The following is a 14,424-nucleotide window of genomic DNA, read 5'->3' on the forward strand; positions in this document are numbered from 1 at the left end:
TCTAGTGTTCTACTGCTTAGGTGCCATGTCTAATGGCTTAGGTGCCATGTCTAATGGTTGATGTTCCTCTAGTGTTCTACTGCTTAGGTGCCATGTCTAATGGTTGATGTTCCTCTAGTGTTCTACTGCTTAGGTGCCATGTCTAATGGTTATGTTCCTCTAGTGTTCTACTGCTTAGGTGCCATGTCTAATGGTTATGCTCCTCTAGTGTTCTACTGCTTAGGTGCCATGTCTAATGGGTATGTTCCTCTAGTGTTCTACTGCTTAGGTGCCATGTCTAATGGTTATGCTCCTCTAGTGTTCTACTGCTTAGGTGCCATGTCTAATGGTTGATGTTCCTCTAGTGTTCTACTGCTTAGGTGCCATGTCTAATGGTTGATGTTCCTCTAGTGTTCTACTGCTTAGGTGCCATGTCTAATGGTTATGCTCCTCTAGTGTTCTACTGCTTAGGTGCCATGTCTAATGGTTGATGTTCCTCTAGTGTTCTACTGCTTAGGTGCCATGTCTAATGGTTGATGTTCCTCTAGTGTTCTACTGCTTAGGTGCCATGTCTAATGGTTGATGTTCCTCTAGTGTTCTACTGCTTAGGTGCCATGTCTAATGGTTGATGTTCCTCTAGTGTTCTACTGCTTAGGTGCCATGTCTAATGGTTATGCTCCTCTAGTGTTCTACTGCTTAGGTTCTACTGCTTAGGCGCATGTCTAATGGTTGATGTTCCTCTAGTGTTCTACTGCTTAGGTGCCATGTCTAATGGTTATTGCTCCTCTAGTGTTCTACTGCTTAGGTGCCATGTCTAATGGTTGATGCTCCTCTAGTGTTCTACTGCTTAGGTGCCATGTCTAATGGTTGATGTTCCTCTAGTGTTCTACTGCTTAGGTGCCATGTCTAATGGTTGATGTTCCTCTAGTGTTCTACTGCTTAGGTGCCATGTCTAATGGTTGATGTTCCTCTAGTGTTCTACTGCTTAGTTGCAATGTCTAATGGTTGATGTTCCTCCCAGATGTTCAGTTTGTTAGTGGTGGAGTAAATGTTCTCTGTGTTCCACAGGCTGATGTTCACTTGCCTTTTAGTGGTAGGCTGAAATCATGTTCCACAGGTTGATGTTCACTTGCCTTTTAGTGGTAGGCTGAAATCATGTTCCACAGGTTGATGTTCACTTGCCTTTTAGTGGTAGGCTGAAATCATGTTCCACAGGTTGATGTTCACTTGCCTTTTAGTGGTAGGCTGAAATCATGTTTCTCCAGTTGATGTTCACTTGCCTTTTAGTGATAGGCTGAAATCATGTTCCACAGGTTGATGTTCACTTGCCTTTTAGTGGTAGGCTGAAATCATGTTTCTCCGGTTGATGTTCACTTGCCTTTTAGTGGTAGGCTGAAATCATGTTCCACAGGTTGATGTTCACTTGCCTTTTAGTGGTAGGCTGAAATCATGTTCCACAGGTTGATGTTCACTTGCCTTTTAGTGGTAGGCTGAAATCATGTTCCACAGGTTGATGTTCACTTGCCTTTTAGTGGTAGGCTGAAATCATGTTTCTCAGGTTGACATATTCCTCTATGGCACCTTTTAGTGACAAGAAGACTAAGTTCTCTCCCATGTTCGATTGATGTGGAAGATTTCTATAGAACATGTCCTGTTACCACTAGAAGGACTACCTCTCCTTAAGATATGCTCTATGTCCCTACTAGAAAATCTGATTCGTGATAGATATATGTCTTCTTTTGTGTTAATATGTGCAAGGCCAATATTTTAATGCTGTTGGAAGGCTGAGGCCTATACATTGTATTTGCCTCCAGGCTGTTGGAAGGCTGAGGCCTATACATTGTATTTGCCTCCAGGCTGTTGGAAGGCTGAGGCCTATACATTGCATGTGCCTCCAGGATGTTGGAAGGCCGAGGCCTATATATTGTATGTGTCTCCAGGCTGTTGGAAGGCTGAGGCCTATACATTGTATGTGTTTCTAGGCTGTTGGAAGGTTGAGGCCTATGCATTGTATGTGTCTCTAGGCTGTTGGAAGGTTGAGGCCTATACATTGTATGTAGCAAGCTGTGGTTTATACATTGTATGTGACTCCAGGCTGACTGAATGCTGAGGTCCTTTACAACTTGTCTGTGCCTTTAGACAGTTAGCAGGTTGAGGTCTTGGACTTCTCTGTGCCTCTAGGCTGATTGAAGGCTGAGGCACTTTAAAACTTGTCTGTGCCACTTGGCTGATAGAAGGCTGAGGTGAGAGTTCAGGTAGAATTTAGTGGGTCCTTTTATATCATGATTTCTTAAGATGTGTTGAAATTTTTTATTTCACTTTTTTACCAAGTTTTTAAGAAATATGTTACCTATGATGACATAATTTACCACTGAAGTGGACATTACTTATGCAGTAAAAAATGCTAATATCTAAAACATCAGCAATTAGCATCACCTTTAAAACTGTTATCAAATTCACAAAACAAAACAAAATTTGTGATACTTTCAGTTAATCTTCATAATTCTTATCATTTGACAAATTCTATTTCTAAAAAATCTTTTTCATGATTCCTTCCTCTTTAAATGATTTTAAAAAGCTCAAGTTGTTCATTCCCTTTTAGTGTGTTAGTATCCCACGGGAGCCTCACAATCAATACCCTGTAGTCGAGGCTATTTAGGAGCACCTGGTATCAGGGCGAAGTATCCGGTCAGATTCGTCTCCTGGGGATTGATCAGGATCAATAGTGCTGCCCCCTGGGATCACCTGCTGCTATTTCCGCAAAATAGATGTTCGGAAAATCCTTAACAGCAGTGCAGTTTTTACTACCACCACCTAATCTTGATGTATAGTTCTGTTTTCATTTGATTTTTAATTATCAGTTTAGGTTCAATGCAGTTTGGTGAACAATCTCATTTTTCTACAACACATACAGGTCTGTTTAAAATCTCAGCACATATAAAAAAAAATCAACACATAGGCAAATTGTGTGATTCCAATCTACATATTCAACACATACATAAACTGCCTGCTTCAAATCAATAAATCATATAACACATACATAAACTGCCTGCTTCAAATCTATAGATTATAAAACACATAAACTACCTGCTTCAAATCTATAGATTATAAAACACTTACATAAACTGCCTGCTTCAAATCTATAGATTATAAAACACTTACATAAACTGCCTGCTTCAAATCTATAGATTATAAAACATATAAACTGCCTGCTTCAAATCTATAGATTATAAAACACATACATAAACTGCCTGCTTCAAATCTATAGATTATAAAACATATAAACTGCCTGCTTCAAATCTATAGATTATAAAACACTTACATAAACTGCCTGCTTCAAATCTATAGATTATAAAACATATAAACTGCCTGCTTCAAATCTATAGATTATAAAACACTTACATAAACTGCCTGCTTCAAATCTATAGATTATAAAACATATAAACTGCCTGCTTCAAATCTATAGATTATAAAACACATACATAAACTGCCTGCTTCAAATCTATAGATTATAAAACACATACATAAACTGCCTGCTTCAAATCTATAAATTATAAAACACATACATAAACTGCCTGCTTCAAATCTATAGATTATAAAACACATACATAAACTGCCTGCTTCAAATCTATAGATTATAAAACACATAAACTACCTGCTTCAAATCTATAGATTATAAAACACATACATAAACTGCCTGCTTCAAATCTATAGATTATAAAACACAAAAACTGCTTCAAATCTATAGATTATATAAACATAAACTGCCTGCTTCAAATCTATAGATTATAAAACACATACATAAACTGCCTGCTTCAAATCTATAGATTATAAAACACATATAAACTGCCTGCTTCAAATCTATAGATTATAAAAACATACATACATAAACTGCCTGCTTCAAATATATAGATTATAAAACACATACATAAACTGCCTGCTTCAAATCTATAGATTATAAAACACATATAAACTGCCTGCTTCAAACACATACATAAACTGCCTGCTTCAAATCTATAGATTATAAAACACATACATAAACTGCCTGCTTCAAATCTATAGATTATAAAACATATAAACTGCCTGCTTCAAATCTATAGATTATAAAACACATACATAAACTGCCTGCTTCAAATCTATAGATTATAAAACACATACATAAACTGCCTGCTTCAAATCTATAGATTATAAAACACATACATAAACTGCCTGCTTCAAATCTAAAGATTATAAAACACATACATAAACTGCCTGCTTCAAATCTATAGATTATAAAACACATACATAAACTGCCTGCTTCAAATCTATAGATTATAAACACATACATAAACTGCCTGCTTCAAATCTATAGATTATAAAACACATACATAAACTGCCTGCTTCAAATCTATAGATTATAAAACACATAAACTACCTGCTTCAAATGTATAGATTATAAAACACATAAACTGCCTGCTTCAAATCTATAGATTATAAAACACATACATAAACTGCCTGCTTCAAATCTATAGATTATAAAACACATACATAAACTGCCTGCTTCAAATCTATAGATTATAAAACACATACATAAACTGCCTGCTTCAAATCTATAGATTATAAAACACATACATAAACTGCCTGCTTCAAATCTATAGATTATAAAACACATACATAAACTGCCTGCTTCAAATCTATAGATTATAAAACACATACATAAACTGCCTGCTTCAAATCTATAGATTATAAAACATATACATAAACTGCCTGCTTCAAATCTATAGATTATAAAACACATACATAAACTGCCTGCTTCAAATCTATAGATTATAAAACACATACATAAACTGCCTGCTTCAAATCTATAGATTATAAAACACATACATAAACTGCCTGCTTCAAATCTATAGATTATAAAACACTTACATAAACTGCCTGCTTCAAATCTATAGATTATAAAACACATACATAAACTGCCTGCTTCAAATCTATAGATTATAAAACACATACATAAACTGCCTGCTTCAAATCTATAGATTATAAAACATATACATAAACTGCCTGCTTCAAATCTATAGATTATAAAACACATAAACTGCCTGCTTCAAATCTATAGATTATAAAACATATACATAAACTGCCTGCTTCAAATCTATAGATTATAAAACACATACATAAACTGCCTGCTTCAAATCTATAGATTATAAAACACATACATAAACTGCCTGCTTCAAATCTATAGATTATAAAACACATACATAAACTACCTGATTCAAATGTATAGATTATAATACACATAAACTGCCTGCTTCAAATCTATAGATTATAAAACACATACATAAACTGCCTGCTTCAAATCTATAGATTATAAAACATATAAACTGCCTGCTTCAAATCTATAGATTATAAAACATATACATAAACTGCCTGCTTCAAATCTATAAATTATAAAACACATACATAAACTGCCTGCTTCAAATCTATAGATTATAAAACACTTACATAAACTGCCTGCTTCAAATCTATAGATTATAAAACACATAAACTGCCTGCTTCAAATCTATAGATTATAAAACATATAAACTGCCTGCTTCAAATCTATAGATTATAAAACACATACATAAACTGCCTGCTTCAAATCTATAGATTATAAAACACATACATAAACTGCCTGCTTCAAATCTATAGATTATAAAACACATACATAAACTGCCTGCTTCAAATCTATAGATTATAAAAACATAAACTGCCTGCTTCAAATCTATAGATTATAAAACACATACATAAACTGCCTGCTTCAAATCTATAGATTATAAAAAACATAAACTGCCTGCTTCAAATCTATAGATTATAAAACACATAAATTCAAATCTATAGATTATAAAACTGGATTACATAAACTGAAAAACATAAAACACAAAATCTATGATTATAAAAACATAGACTGGATAAGATTATAAAACACATACATAAACTGGATTATAAAAGGACATGGATTATAAAACAATAAACTGCCTGCTTCAAATCTATAGATTATAAAACATAAAAACTGCCTGAAAGGAACTGGATTATCAAGAAAGGAAACTGGATTATCATGAAAGGAGACTGGATTGCAAGAAAGGAGACTGGATTATCAAGAAAGGAAACTGGATTATCATGAAAGGAGACTGGATTATAAAAACTGGATTATTAAGAAAAATGGAAACTGGATTATCATGAAAGGAGACAAGATTATCATGAAAGGAAACTGGATGTCAAGAAAGGAACTGGATTGTCAAGAAAGGAAACTGGATTATCATGAAAGGAGACTGGATTGATAAAACTGGATTATCAGAAAGGAGACTGGATTATCATGAAAGGAGACTGGATTGTCAAGAAAGGAAACTGGATTATCATGAAAGGAGACTGGATTATGGATTGATTATAAAACATCATAAAGGAAACAGGATGATCATGAAAGGAGACTGGATTATCAAGAAAGGAAACTGGATGATCATGAAAGGAGACTGGATTATCAAGAAAGGAAACTGGATTATCATGAAAGGAGACTGGATTGTCAAGAAAGGAAACTGGATTATCATGAAAGGAGACTGGATTATCATGAAAGGAGACTGGATTCTGGATTATCATGAAAGGAGACTGGATTATCAAGAAAGGAGACTGGATTATCATGATTATCATGAAAGGAGAAGGAGACTGGATGAAAGGAGACTGGATTGTCAAGAAAGGAAACTGGATTATCATGAAAGGAGACTGGATTATCATGAAAGGAGACTGGATTGTCAAGAAAGGAAACTGGATTATCATGAAAGGAGACTGGATTGTCAAGAAAGGAGACTGGATTGTCAAGAAAGGAGACTGGATTATCATGAAAGGAGACTGGATTATCATGAAAGGAGACTGGATTATCATGAAAGGAGACTGGATTGTCAAGAAAGGAAACTGGATTATCATGAAAGGAGACTGGATTATCATGAAAGGAGACTGGATTGTCAAGAAAGGAACTGGATTATCATGAAAGGAGACTGGACTTGATCATGATTATCATGAAAGAGACTGGATTTTCATGAAAGGAGACTGGATTGTCAAGAAAGGAAACTGGATTATCATGAAAGGAGACTGGATTATCATGAAAGGAGACTGGATTGTCAAAAGGAAACTGGATTATGACTGGAAGGAAAGGAGGATTGTCATGAAAGGAGACTGGATTATCCTGAAAGGAGACTGGATTGTCAAGAAAGGAAACTGGATTATCATGAAAGGAGACTGGATTATCATGAAAGGAGACTGGATTGTCAAGAAAGGAAACTGGATTATCATGAAAGGAGACTGGATTATCATGAAAGGAGACTGGATTGTCAAGAAAGGAGACTGGATTGTCAAGAAAGGAAACTGGATGATCATGAAAGGAGACTGGATTGTCAAGAAAGGAAACTGGATTATCATGAAAGGAGACTGGATTATCATGAAAGGAGACTGGAGGAGACTGGATTATCATGAAAGGAGACTGGATTATCAGAAAGGAGACTGGATTATCATGAAAGGAAACTGGATTATCATGAAAGGAGACTGGATTGTCATGAAAGGAGACTGGATTATCATGAAAGGAGACTGGATTATCATGAAAGGAGACTGGATTGTCAAGAAAGGAACTGGATTATCATGAAAGGAGACTGGATTATCATGAAAAGGAGGACTGGATTATCATGAAAGGAGACTGGATTATCATGAAAGGAGACTGGATTATCATGAAAGGAAACTGGATTATCATGAAAGGAAACTGGATTATCATGAAAGGAGACTGGATTATCATGAAAGGAGACTGGATTATCATGAAAGGAGACTGGATTATCCTGAAATGAGACTTGTTTGTCAAGAAAGGAAACTGGATTATCCTGGAAGAGGACTGGATTGTCAAGAAAGGAAACTGGATTGTCAAGAAAGGAAACAGGATGATCATGAAAGGAGACTGGATTATCAAGAAAGGAAACTGAAAGGAGACTGGATTATCATGAAAGGAGACTGGATGAAAGGAGACTGGATTGTCAAGAAAGGAAACTGGATTATCATGAAAGGAGACTGGATTGTCAAGAAAGGAAACTGGATTATCATGAAAGGAGACTGGATTATCATGAAAGGAGACTGGATTGTCAAGAAAGGAAACTGGATTATCATGAAAGGAGACTGGATTATCATGAAAGGAGACTGGATTGTCAAGAAAGGAAACTGGATTATCATGAAAGGAGACTGGATTGTCAAGAAAGGAAACTGGATTATCATGAAAGGAGACTGGATTATCATGAAAGGAGATTGGATTGTCAAGAAAGGAGACTGGATTGTCAAGAAAGGAGACTGGATTATCATGAAAGGAGACTGGATTGTCAAGAAAGGAAACTGGATTATCATGAAAGGAGACTGGATTATCATGAAAGGAGACTGGATTGATTATCATGAAAGGAGAAGGAAACTGGATTATCATGAAAAGAGACTGGATTATCATGAAAGGAGACTGGATTGTCAAGAAAGGAAACTGGATTATCATGAAAGGAGACTGGATTATCATGAAAGGAGACTGGATTGTCAAGAAAGGAAACTGGATTGTCAAGAAAGGAAACTGGATTATCATGAAAGGAAACTGGATGATCATGAAAGGAAACTAGATTATCATGAAAGGAGACAGGATTATCATGAAAGGAGACTGGATTGTCAAGAAAGGAAACTGGATTATCATGAAAGGAGACTGGATTATCATGAAAGGAGACTGGATTGTCAAGAAAGGAAACTGGATTATCATGAAAGGAGACTGGATTATCATGAAAGGAGACTGGATTATCATGAAAGGAGACTGGATTGTCAAGAAAGGAGACTGGATTGTCAAGAAAGGAGACTGGATTGTCAAGAAAGGAAACTGGATTATCATGAAAGGAGACTGGATTGTCAAGAAAGGAGACTGGATTGTCAAGAAAGGAAACTGGATTATCCTGAAAGGAGACAGGATTGTCAAGAAAGGAAACTGGATTATCATGAAAGGAAACTGGATTGTCAAGAAAGGAGACTGGATTGTCAAGAAAGGAGACTGGATTATCATGAAAGGAGACAGGATTATCCTGAAAGGAGACTGGATTGTTAAGAAAGGAGACTGGATTATCATGAAAGGAGACTGGATTATCATGAAAGGAGACTGGATTGTCAAGAAAGGAAACTGGATTATCATGAAAGGAGACTGGATTATCATGAAAGGAGACTGGATTGTCAAGAAAGGAAACTGGATTATCATGAAAGGAGACTGGATTATCATGAAAGGAGACTGGATTATCCTGAAAGGAGACAGGATTGTCAAGAAAGGAAACTGGATTATCATGAAAGGAAACTGGATTATCATGAAAGGAGACTGGATTATCCTGAAAGGAGACTGGATTGTCAAGAAAGGAAACTGGATTATCATGAAAGGAGACTGGATTGTCAAGAAAGGAGACTGGATTGTCAAGAAAGGAGACTGAATTATCCTGGAAAGAGACTGGATTATCATGAAAGGAGACTGGATTGTCAAGAAAGGAAACTTGATTATCATGAAAGGAGACTGGATTATCATGAAAGGAGACTGGATGATGAAAGGAGACTGGATTGTCAAGAAAGGAAACTGGATTGTCAAGAAAGGAAACTGGATTATCATGAAAGGAAACTGGATGATCATGAAAGGAAACTAGATTATCATGAAAGGAGACAGGATTATCATGAAAGGAGACTGGATTGTCAAGAAAGGAAACTGGATTATCATGAAAGGAGACTGGATTATCATGAAAGGAGACTGGATTGTCAAGAAAGGAAACTGGATTATCATGAAAGGAGACTGGATTGTCAAGAAAGGAAACTGGATTATCATGAAAGGAGACTGGATTGTCAAGAAAGGAGACTGGATTGTCAAGAAAGGAGACTGGATTGTCAAGAAAGGAAACTGGATGATCATGAAAGGAGACTGGATTGTCAAGAAAGGAGACTGGATTGTCAAGAAAGGAAACTGGATTATCCTGAAAGGAGACTGGATTGTCAAGAAAGGTATTTAAATCATCACAATAGTTACTAGATTTTTAAGAATTTGAACTTCATGATCAAGACAGTTTAATGTGTTCATGTATTAAAAAAATACTATCTGCTGGAAAGATGGTTAAAATGTATCAAATTAAGCTCAAAAGAAGCTAATGCAGTGTTATCTGTAAATATCACTGGCTTTGAGGGGCAGACCTGACCAAAGTTTTCATTAAGGAACATTTTGGTACTGTATTATACACCAGGTGTGAGTTTTATCCAGATATGGCCTGAGTTTAATCATAGCTTCATCATCACCTGTTCAATCATAGGTCATTTCTCACTCATCTACGATAATGACAAAAACACTGAAACCAAACCCTCATCATCTACACCTCCAGTCACTGAAACCAAGTATCACCAATGTGTCTGTAGTCTACCTGGTATTACACGGCTACCTCCTCATTTCTACCTTTGTCAGGTGTAGCCGTGTGATCGTGATAATATTCCTAAATGGCCATTAGGCCTGTACAGCTCAGCCTTTCATTACAAGGGACAATATTATCACCCATTAGCTGTATGTATTGCAATCAATGAATGGAGAATCGTGTCACAATAAAATCAGAGTCTCTGAAACGTTTGTTTGCCTGTCCGACTCAGCAGTCAGGAAGCTGATGAAACCAGTTGCTATGGTAACTGTTTAACACTTTTATCACGTCATCAATAAAGTGAAGTGATTGTGTCACCAGCAGTCGAAGATAGGTCATAAAGGTCATTTGTCATCAACTCTATCACAAGATGCATTTAGTCGTCGGCTGTCATGCGTGAAAAATGTGAAGTCTTTATAGAAAGCTACATCTGATCTTTGTGCATCTAAAAATACCGCGAGGAAATGTAACATCAGCATCTATTTCATGGCTGATATCAGTTAGACAGATAGATAAAAGGAAAAAGAAATAAACAAGTATAGCTACAAATATAGATATATGTACTCTCCAATACCTTAATGTAACATCTGTGTCTCTAGTGGTCAACATTTCCACCTTATTTTATACCACGAATATCACAAGGAAATAAACAATTTTTTCTCACAAAGAACTATTAAATTACTGGTACAAGGAGCCTGGAATGTCCAGCTGATAATCAATAAAAGAAAGGTGAGAATGATAAATGTAAATGAATGATTAAACAGCAAAATAAATTTGAGCCAGAAACAAGCAACAAAGCAAATATTACAAAATGTTGTAACATTCAGACTCAGATTCTAACAGTCAAACTTATAACAAATTCACCAGTCTGAAAGAAATATTGTCCTGGCTAAATTTAAATAAATAAGTTATATTCTAGTCTCTTTGGTTTCAGGTGATCACCTAACTTTTCCTGACCACCACATCTGCCTAACTTTTCCTGACCACCACATCTGCCTAACTTTTTCTGACCACTACATCTGCCTAACTGTTTCCTGACCATCACATCTGCCTAACTGTTTCCTGACCATCACAACTGTTTCCTGACCAACACATCTGCCTAACTGTTTCCTGACCACCACATCTGCCTAACTGTTTCCTGACCACCACATCTGCCTAACTGTTTCCTGACCACCACATCTGCCTAACTGTTTCCTGATCATCACATCTGCCTAACTGTTTCCTGACCATCACATCTGCCTAACTGTTTCCTGACCATCACATTGGCTTAAATGTTTCCAAACCACCACATCAGCCTTGATGTTACAAACAAACTGAATATTAAGGTATATTAGGAAAAAAGTCTGCAATATTAAGTGATCTCAAAACATATATTTCTTAAATTTTCTCTCATACATGTATCATCTTTCTTAGTTTATACCCACATGACTCCTCTGTCCTCACTCCTCATTTAGTTCATTTATGACATTTTATAGATAAAGCTTCTTCAATATATACATTTATCAAACAATAAACCCATCAGTTATTGCTGTTTAATAATATTATGAATTTTAAATGTTATATCTTTGTTCTATAAGGAGTCCACCCTGTGACTTTGCGTTAAAAATAACTTGATTGCCCTGTAATATTAAGCCCAGTCATTATGATTCAGATTAAGATATTATAAACGGATTCTCTGGACTTTGATCCCCTCAACCAAATGTCACCTGTAATCCTTTGGGTATGGCGATAAAATCAAAAATACCCCATACTGATACTGATACATAATGTTTACTTTCTCTTTTCATGATGAAAATATCAATAAAGACAAGCATTTTAAAATGTCATCTCAAATATATGTATTAAAGCGTAACAAAAGATAAGCTATAGATTCTAAGTAATAAGAAAAATTCATTTTCACAAAAATAATGAGCAAAATTAATTAAGGTTAAATTAATTATTCCAAAAATCAATATGTAAACCGTAAGGTCAATTAAAGTATAGAATGATTTTCACAGAGTTGTTGATATACATATAATTCTAATTTTAAAATTGAAACTTTTTGTTTTTTATTTTCATTTAAAAATTTGTTTGAAAGCTGACAATATATGATTAGTGAGATTGTGTGGATCAAAAGACAAGCCTCCCATAATGCGCTGAAGCCTGGGCGTATCTCAACAATCTACAACAGATTGCGCAATAGCAAATTGCCTCATAAACACGTGATTTGAGATGAAGTTTTTTAGGGAATAACGGTTGCCTTGGTAACAGAACTTACTCTTTCAGACGACTGGTGAGGAACTATCAATTAAGTTTCCCCATTGATTCGGGTTTTATGTCAATTCTAGTTCGATCTAGTGCAATAAAAAGTGCAGGAATGAAAGATGTGTTAACAGACCTCCACTAAAGGCAGATTTCATTTGGCAGAATGGCATTGAGGTTTGTTCAAACAATGTTCCTGTTCCATTGCAGAGACAGTAATTTGAATGCTCAGGGAATGTGTTGACAAAGCAGCTCAATATTGGGACATTCAGATATATCTATTTTTGTAAAGCTCACCTCCAACATCAAACTACAACTTCAATTTATAAGATACAGCTTTCAGCAGTAGTCATTTAAGTACAAACTTTATCTTGGAAATACAGCAGTTTTTAAAAATATTAATTGAGATCCAAGGCGAAATAAAATAGTTATCGATGAATAAGCACATCACTATGGAATTTCATTGGAACATATAAAAATATAACTATAAACTTTAGAAAGCAAATTCAGCAATTTCTCTGTTTTCAGCATTGCAAACTTCCGAAATAGAATAATATCAATCAAAACACTCATAACTATGAAACCTTGAAATCTGAATTTTACAAAGCGTGTTCAACAATTTATTTCGCTGAAAACTCCAAAATAAAGCATTTATCAAAAAACACATAACTATGAAAATTCATTACTGATTAGTTCTATTATACAAATATCAATTAGATAACTAAATATAGCACAAAGAAAAAATTCAGATTCAAAAATATGAAGAGGCGTGGTAAAATTTTGAGCATGGTTACCATCTCTAAGGAACTATTGAAAAGTCCTGAGACTTTCTGTATACACACATACTTCTCTGCACAAACGATCACAAAAACTTTAAAATATCTGCGCAAGACTTCGTAACCCTTCCTGTTTTAGAATTTTTTGTACAAATTAAGCAGCCATTAGTCATGAATAGTGTATTTCCACAGCAAGGTCACAGCACGCTATAACAATCCTATGAACTTGCTCGCCATTAAAAACACGTTTCGAAATGTTCTGCCTTCACCAATGTATTATTAACTAAAGAAAAATGATCAGTGTAGCCTCCATGACATGTGGTATATCAAACATCAACTTCCCGCTAATAAGAAAAATACCAACTTAATAGAGCAAAATAACTTGATTATTTCAAACTGCATCATGAAAAACTTATTTAAATATATAACAAACATCTCTAAAATAAATAAACACTATGTCAGGTACAATAAATGGATTAAAAATGAAGACCGTGGTTTGAGACGTGATGACGATAAGCTGTTGATACTGTTTAAACCTGGAGTAGGTATAAGTATATATATATCTATACCCCTGTAGGGAGGCATGCTCAGCCAAACTTACAGCAAAGAAAAGGTCACACAGACAAAAGCCTCTATAGCTGTTTGTATTTACAACTTTCAACACCATAATAATTCAATTTGAGGCACGTTTCCATGGTAACAACACTGTGTGTTTTCCTTTTGAAGCATCTTTGAAATTTCTATTTTGGGAATTAACATGAGATGCTTCCAAGACTTCAACGAAATGGATTCTGCATAAAAATACTAAGATCTGTTTTAAGTCTTGACTGTCTGCAAGCTTTCGTGTAAATGATAATGATGTTATTATCACAAATTTGTTCCAGGATTAGGCAACGTAATGATATTAGACAGCCTTTTAAAATATCTTTCTAGTGAAAAGTAGAATTAATTGAATTCAATCCGCTGTTCTAATATGGCCTAGGTAAAATTTGTCT

The 14,424-nt window shown here is 35.2% G+C and overlaps 1 protein-coding gene across 1 annotated transcript in view; it reads right to left on the reverse strand.

The window, feature by feature from the left end:
* The window catches only part of LOC132558713 (receptor-type tyrosine-protein phosphatase N2-like), a 252,916-nt gene that overhangs the window by 82,704 nt on the left and 155,788 nt on the right, over positions 1-14,424 (reverse strand). The window lies entirely within an intron of this gene.

This window comes from Ylistrum balloti, unplaced genomic scaffold (assembly GCF_031769215.1).
Source record: "Ylistrum balloti isolate Yb309-2 unplaced genomic scaffold, AGI_CSIRO_Ybal_v1 Utg370814, whole genome shotgun sequence".
Lineage (NCBI taxonomy): Eukaryota > Metazoa > Mollusca > Bivalvia > Pectinida > Pectinidae > Ylistrum > Ylistrum balloti.